Raw genomic sequence first — 19,628 nt, forward strand, 5'->3', positions numbered from 1 at the left:
GGTCGACTTGAGATGCTGGTGGAATCGCTCTACCAAACCGTTGGACTGGGGATGGTACGCTGCCGTGTGATGCAGCTGGGTGCCCAGGAGCTGCACCAGTGCTATCCACAAACCAGATGTGAACTGCGCCCCTCTGTCGGAGGTGATGTCCGTTGGGAGGCCGAACCTGACGATCCAGTTTGCAATGAGTGTCCTGGCGCAGGACTCAGTGGACGTGTCTGTGAGCGGTACGGTTTCCGGCCATCTGGTAAACCTGTCTACCATGGTAAAGATATACCTGGTGCCCCGGGAGACTGGCAGGGGGCCGACAATGTCCATGTGGATGTGTTGGAACCCCCTGTGCGTTGGCTGGAACTGCTGGAGGGGAGCCTTCGCGTGCCGCTGGAGTTTGGCAGTCTGGCGGTGTACGCAGGTCCTGACCCAGTGTCCGACCTGTTTGCACAGACCGTGCCAGACGAATCTGTCCACTACCAGCTTGATGGACGCCGGGATGGACGGGTGGGCCAGGTCGTGCAGCATGTCGAACACCCAGCTCCTCCATGCTGCTGGTACCCAGGGTCGGGGTTTGCCGGTAGACACGTCGCACAGGAGTCGATCCGCTGCCGGGCCGATGGAGACGTCCTCCAACTGGAGCCCCAAACGGTGGTGCGGTAAGCCGGGATCTCAGGGTCTGACCGTTGTGCTTCCGCTAGTGTTGCGCAGTCTATTCCTGAAGACAATACGCCTACTGAGTGGAGGCAGGGGTGAGACAGTGTGTCAGCGACGACGTTGTTCTTCCCTGTGATGTGGTGGACGTCCGTGGTGAATTCTGAAATAAAGGACAGGTGCCTCTGCTGCCGAGCCGACCATGGGTCTGATACCTTGGCCAGTGCGAAGGTGAGGGGCTTGTGGTCCGTATATATGGTGAACTCCCTTCCCCTGAGGAAGTACCGGAAATGCCAGACAGCCAGCTGGAGCGCCAGCAACTCTCTGTCGAAAGCGCTGTACTTCACCTCTGGTGGCCATAGGTACCGGCTGAAGAAAGTGAGTGGTCGCCTCTGGTCCTCGACGAGCTGCTCCAGGACTCCACCGACTGCCGTGTTGGAAGCGTCGACTGTGAGTGCCTGGATACATCGACTCTCAGGTGCACTAGGAGGGCCGCCTTTGCCAGCGCCTCCTTGGCCTGCTCGAACGTCTCCGTGGACTCCGCGTCCCGTGCCACCTCTTTGGCCTTGCCGGCCATCAGGCTGAACAAGGGTCTCATGACGCGTGCCGCTGGTACGAACCGATGATAAAAGTTGACCATCCCTACGAACTCCTGCAGGCCCTTGACCATGCTGGGCTTGGGGAACTGGTGGGTGGTCTGGACCTTGTCCGGTAGGGGAGCTGCGCCAGATTGGTTGACTCTGTGGCCGAAGAAGTCGATCTCCGTCAGCCCGACCTGGCACTTCGCCGGATTGATTGCCAGTCCATGGTCGCTCAGGCATTGGCAGAGCTGGCGCAAATGTGCCACGTGCTTTTGGTGCGAACTGCTGGCCACCAAGATATCGTCCAAGTAAATGAAAACAATATCCAGGCCACATCCCACCGAGTCCATGAGCCTTTGGAAAGTTTGGGCTGCATTCTTAGACCAAAAGGCATCCTCAGGAATTCGAACAAGCTGAACGGGGTGATGAGGGCTGTCTTGGGCACTTCGTCGGGGTGCACTGGGATCTGATGGTATCCCCTGACCGGGTCGATTTTTGAGAAGATGGTCGCTTCGTGCAGGTTCACCGTGAAGTTCTGGATGTGGGGTACCGGGTAGCTGTCAGCGGTTGTGGTGTCATTGAGCCTTCTGTAGTCTCCGCAGGGCCTCCATCCTCCTGCGGACTTGGGCACCATGTGCAGCGGGGATGCCCACGGGCTGTCTCAGCGGCGTACGATTCCCATCTCTTCCATTTTATGGAACTCCTCCTTGGCGAGGTGGAGCTTGTCGGGTGGGAGCCTGCGAGCTCGGGTGTGCAGCGGCGGTCCTTGCGTGGGGATGTGGTGCTGCACGCCGTGCTTGGGGTTGGCCGTGGAGAACTGCGGGGTGACTATGGAGGGGAATTCCGCCAACACCCTGGCGAATTCGTTACCCGAGAGGGTCACGGAACCCAGGTGGAGGGCCGGTAGCTTGGCTTCTCCGAGCTGTAAGTCTGTATCATCTCAGCGTGGACCAAACGCCGGCCTTTTAGGTCGACCAGGAGGCAGTTGGCTCGCAGGAAATCTGCCCCTAGTAGAGGCTATGTCACCGCTGCCAACGTGAGAGTCCAAGTGAAACGGCTGGACCCGAAATACAGTGAGATAGTTCGCAGGCCATACATCCGAACACTGGTGCCATTCGCAGCAGTGAGTTCGGGGCCTGGGACCGCGTTACGAGTGTCCATGTTTGAGCGGGGGGAGTATGCTGACTTCGGCCCCAGTGTCTACCAGGAAGCACTGCCCGGAGTGTCGGTCCCAGAGGTACAGGAGGCTGTCTTGGTGGCCAGCTGTCATAGCCATTAGCGACGGCTGGCCCCGGTGTTTCCCAGAAAAGCACATGGTGGATGGCAGCCGCACATGCCTGAGCCCCATCTTTGGTAATAGAAACACCATTATTCTGAACTTTCGCCTTTCTCCCCCATGGGTCTCGACGGTTTCAGTTGCGGGGCCTGGGCTTTGGGGCGCACGATCGTGGCTAGGCCAGTGGAGGCTGCTCCACATTGCTTGCTCTGCCAAAGGACATCTGCTTTAGCCGCGACCCTGCGTGGGTCGCTGAAATCCTCACTCGTGAGGAGGAGGTGAATGTTCTCTGGCATTTGCTCAAGGAACAACTGTTCAAACAAAAGGCAGGGCTTATGGCCGTCCATGAGCGCCAGCATATCATTCACGAGCTCGGATGGTGTGCGGTCGCCCAGGCCGTCCATGTGTAGGAGCCGCACAGCCCGTTCGCAGCGGGAGAGTCCGAAGGTATGGATCAGGAGAGCCTTAAGCTCAGTGTACCTGTCCTCCGTTGGTGGCTGGCGTAGGAAATCGATGATCCGGCCTGCTGTCTCCTGATCGAGCGTGCTGACCATGTAGTAGTACTGCGTGGCGTCAGCTGTAATGTCTCTGATATTGAACTGGGCCTCAACCTGCTAGAACCAAACGTGGGGCTGAGTGGCCCAGAAAGTCAGGAGCTTCAGAGAGACTGCACTGTGCGAGTTGCTCGAACTCATGGCTGGTCGCTGAGTCGCCAGCCCCAGATGCCGTCTGGAACGCTGGGGTCACCAATGTAGTCGCGTGCAAACGCGTTACTAAAGAAACACACGGAGGCAGAGAGAGCTGAACTCAGAATGCCTTTACTGATTCAAAATCGCACACTTAAATCTCCCCTCCCATGGGCCTCTACGACCCGCAGGGCGAACATGATGTCAGACTGTCCTCGGAAGGTCCGCACCGAGTGGGTAGTTCCAAACGCGCTATCGCGTGTCTGCCCACGCCTCCCGATGGCAGTTCGAGTCCCACATGTGCCGGCCGCCACACTTTCATGTTAATAGAACTGAAGATAAGGCTTTAATAGCAATAGTCTTGTATTTATTTTGCAAATGCATTTTCTCAGTTTGACAAGTTGTAGGTGACTTAACCAATTATTCTAGTGAAATTTAACACACAAACGTACCACAAAATTAAAATGCTATAAGTCCTCTATCTAAACATTAAAATTGCTATTGATTACCTAATATTACAACTGCCCTCCAAACTAACTTATACAGAGAAAAAAAAACATAGAAACAGGGCACTTTCTTTGCATCACTGACCATAGAAATAAAGGATTGGGATTCTGATTCTGTCACTGCATTTTTAAGAATAAATCTAAATTATTGAGAGAGGAAAGGGGGCATCTACTTACATCTTCACAGAATATGAATGTGCACACAGATCATTAACATGACAAATATCGCAGGATTGATGTCTATGGGATGCTACCACATAAGGCAAAGACCTGTTGTTTGCATACTGTACATTACTGTTTACTGTTTCGTTTCAAACCTCCAAAACATCTGGCTTCTTGTCTTCAAACATTCCATCTCTATAGATTGTGCTGTCAGTTATCAAGGTCCCAAGTTCTTCTTCAATTATAGGAACATGGGGGGCAACTTTTTTTAAAAAATAGACAAAGGGTCATATCAGCTGCCACAGGAAATAGTTGAGCTAGATAGAAAAAGTATGTAAGAAAGATAATAAAACAGTGGTCATGGGGGACTTCAACAAGGAGGCAGATGGGAAAAAACAGTTTGGTGATGGATCCTGAGAAAAGGAATTTGTAGAATGTCTTTGAGATGGCTTTTTAGAGCAGTTTGTGATTGAACTCACAAGGGAAGAGACAATTATGAATTTGGAATTATGCAATGAACCAGATTTGATTAGGGAACAAGATAAAGGAATCCTTAAGAGGCAGTGATCATCATATGATAGAATTCACCCTGCAGTTTGAGAGGGAGAAACAAAACTTGGATGTATGTTACAGTTGAACATAGAATAGTACAGCACAGTACAGGCCCTTCGGCCACAATGCTGTGCCGACCCTCAAACCCTGCTCTCCATATAACCCCCCACTTTAAATTGAGTAGCGCTAACAACAGTGGCACAAGAGAGGAGCTGACCAAAGCTGATTAGAAGGGGAATCTAGCAGGGATGATGGTACAGCAGCAATGACAGGAGTTTCCTGCAGTATTTCGGAACAGACAGGATCATTTAATCCCTATGTTGCAAGATGCAGCAACATAGAAGCAACCGTGATTGACAATGGAAGTCAAAGACAGCATAAAAACAATGAGTACAGTACAGTACTTCAAAAACTAATGGGAAGCTAGAGGATTGGGAAGCTCTTAAAAACCACAGAGGGCAACTAAAAAAGCGATAAGGATAGAAAAGATGAAATATGAAGGTAAACTAACAAATAAAAGAGAGTACCAAAAATTTTCCCAGATATATAAAAAGAAAGGCAAAAGTGAACATTAGATTGCTGGAAAAAGTAGACGGTGGAGAAGCAGTAATGGGGAATAGAGAAATGGCAGTCAAACTGAGTACTTTGGGATAGTCTTCAGTGTGGAAGATACTAGTAGCATGCCAGAAGTTGAAGTCGGGGGGTGGGGTGCAGAATTGAGTGTAATTCTCATAACTAAGGAGCAAGTGCATGGAAGTTGAACGGTCTGGACAAATCAGCAACACCTGAAGGAGGTAGCTGAGGAAACTCTGGAGACATTAGTAATGATCTTTTGAAGAATCACTAGAGTCAGGAATGGTCCTAGAGGACTGGAAAATTGAAAATTTCACTCCACTCTTCAAGAACAGAGGGAGGCAAAAGACAAAAAAAAAATCATAGGCCAGTTAGCTTGACTTCAGTGGTTGGTAAGATTTGAGAGTCCATTACTAAGGGTGAAGGTTTGGAGTACTTGGAAGCATGTGATATTATAAACTGCTATCAGTTTGGTTTCCTTAATGGAAAATCTTGTTTGACAAATCTATTGGAATTCTTTCAGGAAACAAGTTAGAAGTCCATGGCATTACAGGAAAAGTACTGGCATGGACAGAAGATTGGGTGACTGGTAGAAGGCAAGGAGTGAGGATAAAGGATGCCTTTTCTGGTTTGCTGTCAGTGATTAGTGGTGTTCCCGAGGAGTTGGTGTTGGGTCTGTTATTTTTCACATTATATATAAATGATATGGATGACAGAACTGATGGCTTTGTTGCCAAATTTATGGATGATGGAAACATAAGAGGAGGGACAGGTAGTGTTAAGAAAGCAGGGAGTCTGCAGAAGGACTTGGACAACTTGGGAGAATGGGTAAAGAGGTTCTTGATGGATTACAACATAGGGAAGTGTCTGGCCATAGACTTTGGTAGAAGGAATAAGAGTGCCACCTACATTGGGAGAGAATTCAAAAACCGGACATGGAATTTGGAAGTTCTAGTGCAGAATTCCATAAAGGTTAACTTCTCAGTTCAGTCAGTAGAAAGGAGGGCAAATGCAATGTTAGCATTCATTTCTAGAGGACTGGAATAGAAAAGCAAGGATGAATCATTATAAGGCATTGGCCAGACCGTATTTGGAGCATTGTAAACAGATTTGGGTCCTATATCTTAGGAAAGATCTACTGGCATTGGAGGGGGTCCAGAGGAGGCTTATGAGAATGATGTCAGGGATTAAAGGGTTATAGTGGGAGGACCATTTGATGACTCTGGACCTATACTCGCTGGAGTTTAGCAGGTTGAGGGGGATCTCACTGAAACCTACCAAATATTGAAATACCTACCTAGAATGGGCATAGGAGAGGCTAAGACCAGAGGGCACAGCCTCAGAATAAAATTACCTCCCTTTAGAACAGAGAAGAGAAGGAAGTTGTTTTGCCAAGAGGTTGGTGAATCTGTGGGGCTCAATGCCACAGATGGCTGTGAAGACCAAGTTATTGAGATAGGTTTACAGGTCCTTGATTAGTAAGTGTCAAAAGTTACGAGGAAAAGGCAGGAGAATGGAGTTGAAAGGGCATAATAAATCAGTCATGGTCAAATGGCAGAGCAGACTGAATGGGCCAAATGACCTACTTCCGCCCCTATGTCTTATGGCTTCAAACTATTTGATTTTTTTTTGGCATAGGTATTCTATTGCATTTTGTCATTACAGGCAACAACGGTTGATGAAGCAAATTGCACTTTTACTGTAACACCATACCTAAAAGCTATTTGCAGGCATCTACCAATTCAGGAATATCCTGTTCAAGAAGAGGTAGATTATGTCATTTCAAAACCTTTAACAAAATAGATAATTGGCATTTCTCTGTGAGCTCTCGCCTAATTATTTCGAAGGGGTAGATTTGGGATCTAATCCTGTCTGGGTCAGAGATGACCTCATGTAAGCTGTTGTTGAACCAGAGATCAGGGCTGATGTACTGTATTCTCCAAAGGTACATAGGAAGAACATAATAATTAACATGAGTTAGGAGCAGGAATAGCCCACTCAACTGCTTCACTATTCAATAAAAAGTCACATCACAAATAGACCTTATATTTTCCCCAATTTTGTTTCTTATTCTACTTCCATTTCAGTGCTTTTAACCTTCATGACTTTTCTCCTGAGTACTAACTCCCAGATCTGGGAAAAAAAAACAGCAGAAGAATGACCCATTCCCGGTCTACATTTATCCATCATCTAGCAGTTACTTGGAGATGTATTTTTGCCATGTTTTAAGTCTCACTCTTTGCAGATTGAACCTGACATTGACTTTGTTAGTTTACACTGCAGCAATAAGGGCTCTGCGCTATGTCATTATGAAGGTAGCCCAGAATCCAGTTTTAAGGTGTATTGTAATAAACTTGGGATTTTAGTGCATTTGGTGAAGAGACACAGTTCTGGTGCAGTGAGTACTTGCAAGAGGGGCAGGAAACAGTGACAGGTCAAACCTGGAGTATATGAGTGAGATTTTAAAAAAAGGGAAATGAAGAATGAGAACTGAAAAAATGAAATGTGATGTCACAGAAAGGCAAGGCAGTGCGTGGCTTGCTGGCGTCAGTACAAGGGAAAGTGCTGAATGTTGAGCCGCTTTTAAGTTCCATTTACTTTTATTGTGCAAATGAATCTAACAGTTAAAAGTATGACAGAGCACCTCAGACCCATAGGGTTTCTGTCCTGTATCAATTTTGGAAGATGATTTCACTGTGCTGAAGATAAAGCTTGAATCTGCACATACTGGGCCTGGTCTGGAGGTATCCAATAAAACAGTGCAGTAGAAACTTCACTATGGTGTAAAAAGGTTCTGGACCATAAGTGATAAGACGGTGAAGAGGTGGCATCACTCTGCACATCAGAGAGTTTTGTCCCAAGTCTGGAGGTGCTGTGGAGGGGAAGCGAGGTTAAATGTTTCAACCAATATTCCTGAATCGAAGGGAGCGTAATTCCTCTGCAGAGTGCAGCCGATGTCAAGTCCACAGTACTATGGTTGTCTTAATTGGAGAGGGTAGGAAGAGAATGATTAACGGTGATAGTTATAGAGAATCCAATAGCCAACAAGCAGAGGTGTGTTTCTGATGAGGTGTCATTCCATACAAAGTCCATTTTCCTTATGAATACCGATGGGAACTATACATTGAGGACCTTCCGTATACCTTGTGGCTCCAGTAGATTGCTCCCTTTGTACCTAATGGGCCCAGTTCTTTCCCTGCTTATGCTTTTGGCCATAATACAAATACCAAATCCTGTCTATCAATGATATTTCATGACCTCTCCTTGTCTTCCTAATTTTCTTTTTTTTTAAAAAAAAAAGCATTACTCTACACTTCTAATACAGGTGTGCCCCGCTTTTCAACGTTCGCTTTACAAAACCTCACTGTTACGAAAGACCTACATTAGTACCCTGTTTTCGCTTTGCAAAGGTGTTTTCACTGTTACAAAAAAAAATTCAGCGCGCGAGAAAAAGCAGCGCGCGATAAAAGCAGCTGCTCTCCCCGGATTCAGAACAGCATTCTCGCCAGCATTGCTTTAACACGAGCCTGTGAGCAGTCGTTTGCAAGATGAGTTCTATGGTGTCAGAAAAGTCTGAAAGAGCTCGTAAGGGTGTTACACTTAGTGTAAAACTAGACATAATTAAGCGTTTCGATCATGGTGAACGAAGCAAGGACAAAGTGAGTTTGGCTTGTAGAAGCTGACGAAGATGATGTTGAAGAGGTTTTCGCATCCCATGACCAAGAACTGATAGATGAAGAGCTGATGCAATTGGAAGAGGAAAGGATAACAATCGAAACGGAATGAGTAATGATAAAGTACGACTTTAATTTTGAAAGGGTACATAGGTTTAGCGGATATTTGCAAGATTCTTTGAGTCCTTACAAAGAACTGTATGACAGAAAAATGCGCGAGGCTCAGCAGTCAAGCAAGCCTTCCACATCAGCCACACCAGACGATGAATCTTGACCTTCGACATTGAGGCGGGCAGTCACAGGAGAAGATGAGCTGCCTGCTCTAATGGAAATAGACGACGAGATGACACCCCAGTGTCCCACCACCCCAACACCCAGGCCGCGGACAGATACTGTACCGATTCGCGGAGAATGCAGCAGAAGCCGGGAGGCACACAGCACATCTTTAAGGAAAAAGCCGAAATAAACATGCTAATTAGGTGCCGCCCCACACGTAATTATCGGCCCAGATCAGAGGCGACGCAATCGGCACTGATTTGGGCCGAAAATTACGTGTCGGACAGCATGTAATTAATTAGCATGTTTATTTCGGCTTTTTGCTTAAAGATGTGCTGGGTGCGTCAAGGCTACGGCTGTACCCCTGCGTGCTTCGCGGCAATGTGTCGGTTGGCGACCCGGAGGTTGGGGGCCACTGCACCACCCAGCCTGCGACGATTCAGTCTAACACACCATCATCAGTGTGCTCGGCGCTGTTTTCCCAATTCCGGTAAGTGATACTACACTGCACATTTATTATTTCTACTTTATATTGGCTGTGTATTTTTATGTGTTATCTGGTATGATTTGGCAACTTCATAGTTTAAAGATTACTGGAGAGTGCTTGCTCCGTGTTTTTGCCAACAGTGCTTGCGTGAGATTTTCGCTACGGAGATCTGCGCTGGCAATGATTGTGGAAAAGTATTTCTACTTTATATAGGCTGTGTATTTATCGTATCATTCCTGCTTTTACTATATGTTACTGTTATTTTAGGTTTTATGTGTTATTCGGCATGATTTGCTAGGTTATTTTTGGGTCTGCGAACGCTCACAAAATTTTCCCAAATAAATAAATGGTAATTGCTTCTCGCTTTACGACATTTCGGCTTATGAACCGTTTCATAGGAACGCTCTACCTTCGGATGGCAGGGGAAACCTGTAGTCTAGATGGGTTTTCTGCCTTAGCTGTTCCACAGCTGCTTTATGCTTCTTTTTTCCCCTTTATCCGACTCTCTATGTCCCTCAACATCCAGGGTTCCTAACACTTATTGCCCTCGACTTTCACTGTTACAGGAGCATACTGATGCTGAACTCTCAATACTTCTTTAAATGTTCCCCTCTGTGTAGATTTAGTCCCATGCAAGCCGATGCTCCCAGTGGACATTAGCCAGATTCAGTCTTATTATAATGAAATTCAACTCCACACTCACCACCCCCTCCCCCTCAATTTAAGGCCATTATTCATGATCTCTCCCTTTCTTTTTCCATGACTACTTTGAAATATTTGGAGTTATCTCCAAAATGGTTTCAGACTGGCACTCTCTCTAGTTGACTAGACACTTTGCCCAACTCCAAGATGGAGTGTGAGTTTTGAAAAAGTGAGCAGGGTCAGTCAGGACATTTGTCAGGCTTGAGAATGTTGGGTAATTAGGTACTGGGCAAGGGCCAATAAAAAGAAAGTTTTAAGCAGAGTAGCCGGTATTGAGAGAGTAGAGAGTGGGCTTTGGTAAAGAGAGGCAAGGGCTAAAGTAGGTTGCTGCTAAATTTCTTTCTTTTTATTGTGCAAATAGATTAGTGGGAATGCCAGACAGGGTAGCGGAATGCTCCTCTTGCAGGATGAGGGAAGACAGGGAGACCCCCAGTGTCCCAGACAAATACACCTACAAGAATGCATCCAGCGGCAGATTCTTACAGACTGCTTTAGGGAACGGGAACTGGAGCTGATGAACTCTGGATCATTTGTGAGGCTGAGGTGTGATTGACAAGACAGACAGGGAGGTTGATACACCGAAGGTGCAAGGCACAGGTAGCTGTGTGACTGTCAGGGGAGGAAAAAGGGATGGACAGTCAGCCACAGTGGGCAAGTCTCTGAAATTAAATCTGGTTCAGAATCAGAATCAGGTTTATTATCACCGGCAGGTGACGTGAAATTTGTTAACTTAGCAGCAGCAGTTCAATGCAATCTACAAGATAGAAAAGAATAAAAAGTATAATGAAAAAATAATGAATAACTAAATCAATTACAGTATATGTATATTGAATAAATTTTAAAACGTGCAATAAACAGAAATACTGTATATTTAAAGGAAGTGAGATAGTGTCCAAACCTGCAATGTCCATTTAGGAATCGGATGGCAGAAGGGAATAAGCTGTTCCTGAATCGCTGAGTGTGTGCCTTCAAGCTTCTGTATCTCATACCCGATGTTAACAGTGAGAAAAGGGCATGCACTGGGTGCTGGAAGCCTTCAATAATGGATGCTACGTTTCTGAGACACTGCTTCCTAAAGATGTCCTGGGTACTTTGTAGGCTAGTGCCCAAGATGGAACTGACTAGATTTACAACCTTCTGCAGCTACTTTTGGTCCTGTGCAGCAGCCCCTCTATACCAGACAGTGATGCAGCCTGTCACAATGCACTCCACGGTACAACTATAGAAGTTTTTGAGTGTATTTGTTGACATGCCAAATCTCTTCAAACTCATATAGCCACTGTCTTGCCTTCTTTATAACTACACTGATATGTTGGGCAACACACATCAAAGTTGCTGGTGAACGCAGCAGGCCAGGCAGCATCTATAGGAAGAGGCGCAGTCGACGTTTCAGGTCGAGACCCTTCGTCAGGACTAACTGAAGGAAGAGTGAGTAAGGGATTTGAAAGCTGGAGGGGGAGGGGGAGATGCAAAATGATAGGAGAAGACAGGAGGGGGAGGGATAGAGCCGAGAGCTGGACAGGTGATAGGCAGAAGGGGATAGAAACATAGAAACATAGAAACATAGAAAATAGGTGCAGGAGTAGGCCATTCGGCCCTTCGAGCCTGCACCGCCATTTATTATGATCATGGCTGATCATCCAACTCAGAACCCAGCCTTCCCTCCATACCCCCTGACCCCTGAAGCCACAAGGGCCATATCTAACTTCCTTTTAAACATAGCTAATGAACTGGCCTCAACAGTTTGCTGTGGCAGAGAATTCCACAGATTCACCACTCTCTGTGTGAAGAAGTTTTTCCTAACCTCGGTCCTAAAAGGCTTCCCCTCTATCCTCAAACTGTGACCCCTCATTCTAGACCTCCCCAACATCGGGAACAATCTTCCTGCGGGATACGAGAGGATCATGGGACAGGAGGTCCGGGAAGAAAGATGGGGGGGGGTGACCCAGAGGATGGGCAAGAGGTATATTCAGAGGGACAGAGGGAGAAAAAGGAGAGTGAGAGAAAGAATGTGTGCATAAAAAAGAGCAACAGATGGGGTACGAGGGGGAGGTGGGGCCTAGCGGAAGTTAGAGAAGTTGATGTTCATGCCATCAGGTTGGAGGCTACCCATACGGAATATAAGGTGTTGTTCCTCCAACCTGAGTGTGGCTTCATCTTTACAGTAGAGGAGGCCGTGGATAGACATGTCAGAATGGGAATGGGATGTTGATATGTTGGGACCAGGTTAGATCCTCAGAGATCTTGACACCCAGGAACTTGAAGCTGTTCACTCTCTCCACTTCTGATTCCTCTATGAGGATTGATATGCATTCCTTCATCTACCCTTCCTGAAGTCCACAATCAGCTCTTTTGTCTTACTGACATTGAATGCCAGGTTGTTGCTGCGGCACTATTTCACCAGTTGGCATATCTCACTTCTGTATGCCCTCTCGTCACCACCTGAGATTCTTCCAACAATGGTTGTATCGTCAGCAAATTTATAGATAGTATTTGAGCTATGCCCAGCCATACAGTCATGTGCATATTGAGAGTAGAGCAGTGGGCTAAGCACACACCCCTGAGGTGCGCCAGTGTTGATAGTCAGCGAGGAGGATATGTTATCATCAATCTGCACAGACTGCGGTCTTCCGGTTAGGAAGTCGAGGATCCATTTGCAGAGGGAGGTACAGAGGCCCAGGTTCTGCAACTTCTCAATCAGGATTGTGGGAATGATGGTATTAAATGCTGAGCTACAGTCGATGAACAGCATCCTGACGCAGGTGTTTGTGTTGTCCAGGTGGTCTAAAGCTGCGTGGAGAGCCATTGAGATTGCATCTGTCGTTGACCTATTGTGGCGATAGGCAAACTGCATTCGGTCCAGGTCCTTGTTGACGCAGTTCAGTCCAGTCATTTCATCACCGTCAACGTGAGTGCTACTGGGCGATAGCCATTAAGGAAGCCCACATTATTCTTTTTCGGCACTAGTATAATTGTTACCTTTTTGAAGCAAGTGGGATCTTCTGCCTGTAGGAGTGAGAGGTTGAAACTGTCCTTAAATACTCCCGCTGGTTGATTGGCACAAGTATTCAGAGCTTTACCAGGTACTCCATCGGTCCCTTCTGCTTTGCGAGGATTCACTCTCTTTGAAGACAGTCTAACATTGGCTTCTGAGACAAGGTTACAGGGTCATCAGGTGCAGTAGGAATCTTCACAGCTGTAGTTGTGTACTCCTTTTCAAAGCGTGCATAGAAGGCACTGGGTTCATCTGGTAGTGAAGCATTGCTGCCATTCATACTATTGGGTTTCGCTTTGTAGGAAGTAATGTTTTGCAGACTCTACCAGAGTTGCTGTGCATCTGGTGTTACCTCCAACCTCATTCAAATTTGTCTCTTCGCCCTTGAAATAGCACTGTTACTCAGAGGGAAGAAGGTGGGGAGAAAAGGAGAGTCTAACAATATTTTTGAGTTTTTTTGGGGAGGTTACCAGTAAAGTTAATGAAGGAAAGTCTGTGGATGATGCCTGCATAAACTTTAGCAAGGCCTTTGACAAGATCCCACAGGGGAATCTCAAGAAGGTTCAGTTGCTTGGCTTTCAAGATGAGATAGTAAATTGTATTTGACATCGGCTTAACTCAAGAAGCCAAAGAGTGGTGCTGGGTCTGTTGTTGTTTGCCATCTCATCAACCTTATCAACAATCTGTACGATATCTGGTTGTAGGGACCTGAATTATAGGAAAATGAGGGGTAATTTGGTTGCGGTATGCAAAAGTATGAGGGGCACAGATAGGGTAAATGTGAGCAAGGTTTTTCCACTGAGGTTGGGTACTTGAGTAAAACCAGAACTAGAAGTCATAGGTTAAGGATGAAAGGTGAAATATTAAGGGGAACCTGAGGGGATCTTCTTCACTCATAGGGTAAGTGTGAGTGTGGAACAAGCTGCCAGCGGAAGTGGTGGGTGTGAGTTTGATTTCAACATTCGAGGAAAGTTTGGTTAAGATGGAAGGGATATGAAGATCTAAGGACCAGGTGTGGGTTGATGGACCAGGCAGAATAATAGTTCACCACAGACTAGATGGGCCAAAGGGCCCACAGGTTTCCCCCGCCATCCGAAGGTAGAGCGTTCCTATGAAATGGTTCGTAAGCCGAAATGTCGTAAAGCGAAGAAGCAATTACCATTTATTTATATTGGAAAATTTTGTGAGCTTTCGCAGACCCAAAAATAACCTACCAAATCATGCCAAATAACACATAAACCCTAAAATAACAGTAACATATAGTAAAAGCAGGAATGATATGATAAATACACAGCCTATATAAAGTAGAAATACTTTTCCACAATCATTGCCGGCACAGATCTCCGTAGCAAAAATCTCATGCAAGCGCCATTGGCAGAAAATCTCACACAAGCACTGTTGGCAAAAACACGGAGCAAGCGCTCTCCAGTAATTTTTAAACTATGAAGCTGCCAAATCTACCAAATAACTCGTAAAAATACACAGCCTATATAAAGTAGAAATAATGTATGTACAATGTAGTATCACTTACCGGAATTGGGAAAACAGCTCCCAGCACACTCATGATGGTGTGTTAAGACTGAGTCGTCGCAGGCTGGGTGGTGCAGTGGCTCCCACCCTCCAGCCCGCTGACCTGATACATTGCTGCGAAGAACGCAGCAGTAGCCGGGAGGCACACAGCACTTCGTTAAGAAAAAAGCCGAAATAAACATGCTAATTAATTAGATGCTGCCCGGCACGTAAATGTCAGCACAGATCAGAGGCGATTGCCGACTGCATCGCCTCTGATCTGGGCTGACAATTACGTGCTAGGCGGCACCTAATTAATTAGCATGTTTATTTCGGCTTTTTTCTTAAAGATGTGCTGTGTGCCTCCCAGCTACTGCTGCGGTCTTCGCGAATCGGTACAGTATCTGTCCAGGGCCTGGGTGTTGGGGTGGTGGAACACAGGGGTGTCATCTCATCGTCGATCAGGGCAGGCAGCTCATCTTCTCCTATGACTGCCTGCCTCGATGTCGAAGGTCGAGGTTCGTCGTCTGCTGTGGCTGATGTGGAAGGCTTGCTTGACTGCTGAGCCTCGCGCATTTTTCTATCACACAGTTGTTTGTAAGCACTCAAACCATCCTGCAAATATCCCCTAAACCTACGTACCCTTTCAAAATTAAAGTCGTACTTTATCATTGCAGTGAAAATCTCACGCAGTTGCTTCACTTTCTGCATTCGGTTTTGATTGTTATCCTTTCTTCTTCCAATTACATCAGCTCTTCATCTATCAGTTCTTGGTCATGGGATGCCAAAACCTCTTCAACATCATCTTCGTCAACTTCCACAAGCCAAACTCACTTTGTCCTTGCTTCGTTCACCACGATCGAAACGCTTAATTATGTCTAGTTTTATGCTAAGTGTAACACCCTTACTCTTTCAGGCTTTTCCGACTCCTTAGAACTCATCTTGCTAACAGCTGCTCAATGCAACGTGTTTCGGCAATGGCGTTCCGAATCCGGGGCAGAGCGGCTGCTCGGGGTGCGCGCTGCCTTTTATCGCGCGCTGCCTTCCTTCGTAACAGTGAAAACACCTTCTGAAAGTGAAAACAGGGTACTAATGTAGGTCTTTCATAACAGTGAGGTTTCGTAAAGCGAACGTTCGAAAAGCGGGGCCACCTGTATTTCTGCGCTGTAGTGCTCTTATGACATGAAGATCCAGTAATTCTCTTTCTCTCAGTGGTCTATCTACATATTATGTCAAAATCTCTTCAAGAACTCCCCCACCCCCCCAATTATTTCTCGTCATCTAAGCCTTGTATGCTAAGGAAACCCCAGTCAAGATTCAGGAAAATTGAAATCCCCTGTTACAATAACCTTACTTTTTAAATCACATTTCTGCTAGTTGCCTAAAGTTTCTTTGTTAGATTTGTTCCTTTATCGCCTGTTCACTGTATTTCTAAAGTATACACCTCAGGAAAGTAATGATACTGCTTTGGTCCCAACCTCTACCATTTTGGCTCATTTAAAGAGCATTGTATATATTCTCCTCCAATATTGAAATAATGTATTTCTTGATTAAAATATCGTAAATGTAATGGCACCTCCTCCTTTACACGTCTTACCTGCAAACTCTATACCTCAGGATTTTGAGTTGCTAGTACTGACATTCTATAAGCACCCAAGACCATATCAAAGAGAAGAATTTGGGCATTTGGCCCTTTTTTTATAATGCTGATTTATTATCTCTCTCAACACTGTTCTCCCACCTTTTTCCTTCTGACCTTTGACACCCTGACTAATCAAGAGTCTATCAACCTGTGTTTTAAATATACTCAATTACTTGGCCTTCAGAGCCATCCGTGCAATGGATTCTACAAATTCAACACTCTCTGGCTGAAGAATTTCTCCTGATCTCTGTTCTAGATGGATGTCCCTCTACCGAGGTTGTGTCCTCTGGTCCTAGACTCCCCCATTAAAGGAAATATCCTCAGACATCCCACCTCTCCCGGTAGTTCCGGGAGTCTCCCGCAAATTGATGGTGCTACCTCCCTGAAATGAGTTTTTTCAGGGTGGGATGTCTGTATCCTCTCCAAACTGACTCTATCTAGGCCTTCAACAGGTTTCAATGAGATACCCTTCATTTTTCTAAACTCCAGTGAGTAGAGGCTCAGAGCCATCAAATGCTCCTTCTATGTTAACTCTTTCATTCCCAGAATCATTCTTGTGAACTTCCTCTCGACCCTCTCCAATGCCAGCATATCCTTTCTTAGATAGGTCTAAAACTGCTCATGATACTCCAAGTGCAGTCTTGACTAATGCCTTTTAAAGCCTCAGCATTACTGTACATCCTTCATCATATATTTCAGTCCTCTCAAAATGAATGCCAACATTACATTTCCCCGCCTTACCACCAACTCAACCTACAAGTTAACCTTTCGGGAATCCTGCATAAGGACTCCCAAGTCTCTTTGCACCTCTGATTTTTGAATTTTTGAACAGTTAGAAAATAGAGCACGTCTATATTCCTTCTACCGAAGTGCATGGCTGTACACCTCTCTACACAATATTCCATCCGCCACTTGTTGCCCATTCTCCAAATCCATTAATTCCCTTTACATTCACCCTGCTTCTTCAGCATTCCCTGTCCCTTCACCTATCTTTGTATTGACATATAATGTGAAAAGAAGCAGTCCCAATACAGACCCCTGGAGAACACCATTAGTCACCAGCAGCCAACCAGAAAAATCGCCCTTTATTCTCACTTTTTGCCTTCTACCAGTCAGCCAATCTTCTGTTCATGCTAGTAACTTTCCTATAATACAATGGGCTCTTATCTTGTTAAGCAGCCTTATGTGCAGTACCTTGAAAATCGAATAAAACAATGTGCACAGACGCTCCTTTGTTTATCCTGCCTGTTATTTCCTTAAGGAATTCCAACAGATTTGTCAGACAAGATTTCCCATTGAGAAAACTATGCTGACTTTGGCCTACTTCATCATGCATTTCCAAGTACCCCAAAACCTCACCCTTAAGAATGGACTCCAATATCTTCCCAGCTACTGGGTCAGGTTAACAGCCTTATAATTCCTGATGAAGGGTCTCAGTCTGAAACGTTGACTGTTTATTCTTTTCCATAGATGCTGCCTGGCCTGCTAAGTTCCTTCAGAATTTCCTGTGCGTTACTTTGGATAGTCATAGTCATACTTTATTGATCCCGGGGGAAATTCGTTTTCATTACAGTTGCACCATAAATAATAAATAGTAATAGAAATAGTAATAGTAATATTAGTAAATAGTAATAGTCATAGAAATAATAAATAGTAATAGAATAGTAATAGAAAATAGTAATAAATAGTTAAATAGTAATATGTAAAATTATACCAGTAAATTATAAAATAAGTCCAGGACCAGCCTATCGGCTCAGGGTGTCTGACCCTCCAAGGGAGGAGTTGTAAAGTTTGATGGCCACAGGCAGGAATGACTTCCTATGACGCTCTGTGCTGCATCTCGGAGGAATGAGTCTCTGGCTGAATGCACTCCTGTGCCCACCCAGTACATTATGTAGTGGATGGGAGACATTGACCAAGATGGCATGCAACTTAGACAGCATCCTCTTTTCAGACACCACCGTGAGAGAGTCCAGTTCCATCCCCACAACATCACTGGTCTTACGAATGAGTTTGTTGATTCTGTTGGTGTCTGCTACCCTCAGCCTGCTGCCCCAGCACACAACAGCAAACATGATAGCACTGGCCACCACAGACTCATAGAACATCCTCAGCATCGTCTGGCAGATGTTAAAGGACCTCAGTCTCCTCAGGAAATAGAGACGGCTCTCACCCTTCTTGTAGATAGCCTCAGTGTTCGTAGACCAGTTCAGTTTATGGTCAATTCGTATCCTCAGGTACTTGTAATCCTCCACCATGTCCAAACTGGTACCTTACCTCCTCAGGTCTACCACCAGCTCCTTAGTCTTTTCCACATTAAGCTGCAGATAATTCTGCTCACACCATGTGACAAAGTTTCCTACTGTAGCCCTGTACTCAACCTCATCTCCCTTGCTGATGCATCCAACTATGGCAGAGTCATCCAGCATCTGCAGATTTTCTCATGTTTGAATCTTATTACTCTCTTTTTCTGCTTCCCTCTGTTTTTAAAGAATGGAGTGTCATTTGCAAATTTCCAACCCTCCGGAACCATTCCAGAATCTAGTGATTCTTCAAGGATCATTACTAATGCCACCACAAGCACTTCAGCTACCTCTTTCAGAACCCTAGTGTGTAGCCCATCTGATCCAGGTGACTTACTTACCTTTCAACTTCCCAAGCACCTTCTCTTTAGTACTAGCAATTCCACTCATGTCTGCTCCCTGACACTCTGACTTTCTGGCATACAGCGAAGACCAGACAAAATGAGTTTGTCTGCAATTTTTTGTCTCCCATTACTATGTCTCCAGCATAGTCTTCCAGCGCTCCGATATCTACTCTTGCCCCTCTTTCATTCTTTATATATCTGAAAAATCTTTTCATTTAAAAAAAACCTTTAAAAAAGCAGGAAGAGTATAAAACAAATAACTTTGTTGTTTTTGATTTCCAGGTAGATTAAAATTAGTTCTAAGAAAATAAAAATCATATCTTGTTCATTTGGAAGAGGGATATTTCTATTACATTGAAGATAACATATCACTTTTATATTATTGGCTAGCTTATCTTCATATTTCATCTTTTCTGTCCTTATGGATTTTTTTAGATGTCTTTTGTTGGCTTTTAAAAGGTTCCTGATCCTCTCCCTTCCCACTAATTTTTGCTATATTATATGCCCTCTATCTTTTATGCTGTCTTTGACTTCCTTGTCAGCCACAGTTGCCTCATGTTCCCTTTAAAATACTTTTTTGTCTTTGAAATGCATCTATCCTGCACCTTCTGAATTGCCCTCAGAAACTCCAGCCATTGCTCTTCTACTGTCAACCCTAACTATGATTTTCTTACAGCCACAACTCAATGACAGCCACAAAGTCATACCTGCCTAT

General features: G+C 45.4%; 1 protein-coding gene across 9 annotated transcripts in view; it reads right to left on the reverse strand.

Moving 5' to 3' along the window:
• schip1 (schwannomin interacting protein 1) overlaps positions 1-19,628 on the reverse strand; it is a 212,651-nt gene that overhangs the window by 6,448 nt on the left and 186,575 nt on the right. The window lies entirely within an intron of this gene.

The sequence above is a fragment of the Mobula hypostoma genome, chromosome 4 (genome assembly GCF_963921235.1).
Source record: "Mobula hypostoma chromosome 4, sMobHyp1.1, whole genome shotgun sequence".
In the NCBI taxonomy this organism is placed as follows: domain Eukaryota; kingdom Metazoa; phylum Chordata; class Chondrichthyes; order Myliobatiformes; family Myliobatidae; genus Mobula; species Mobula hypostoma.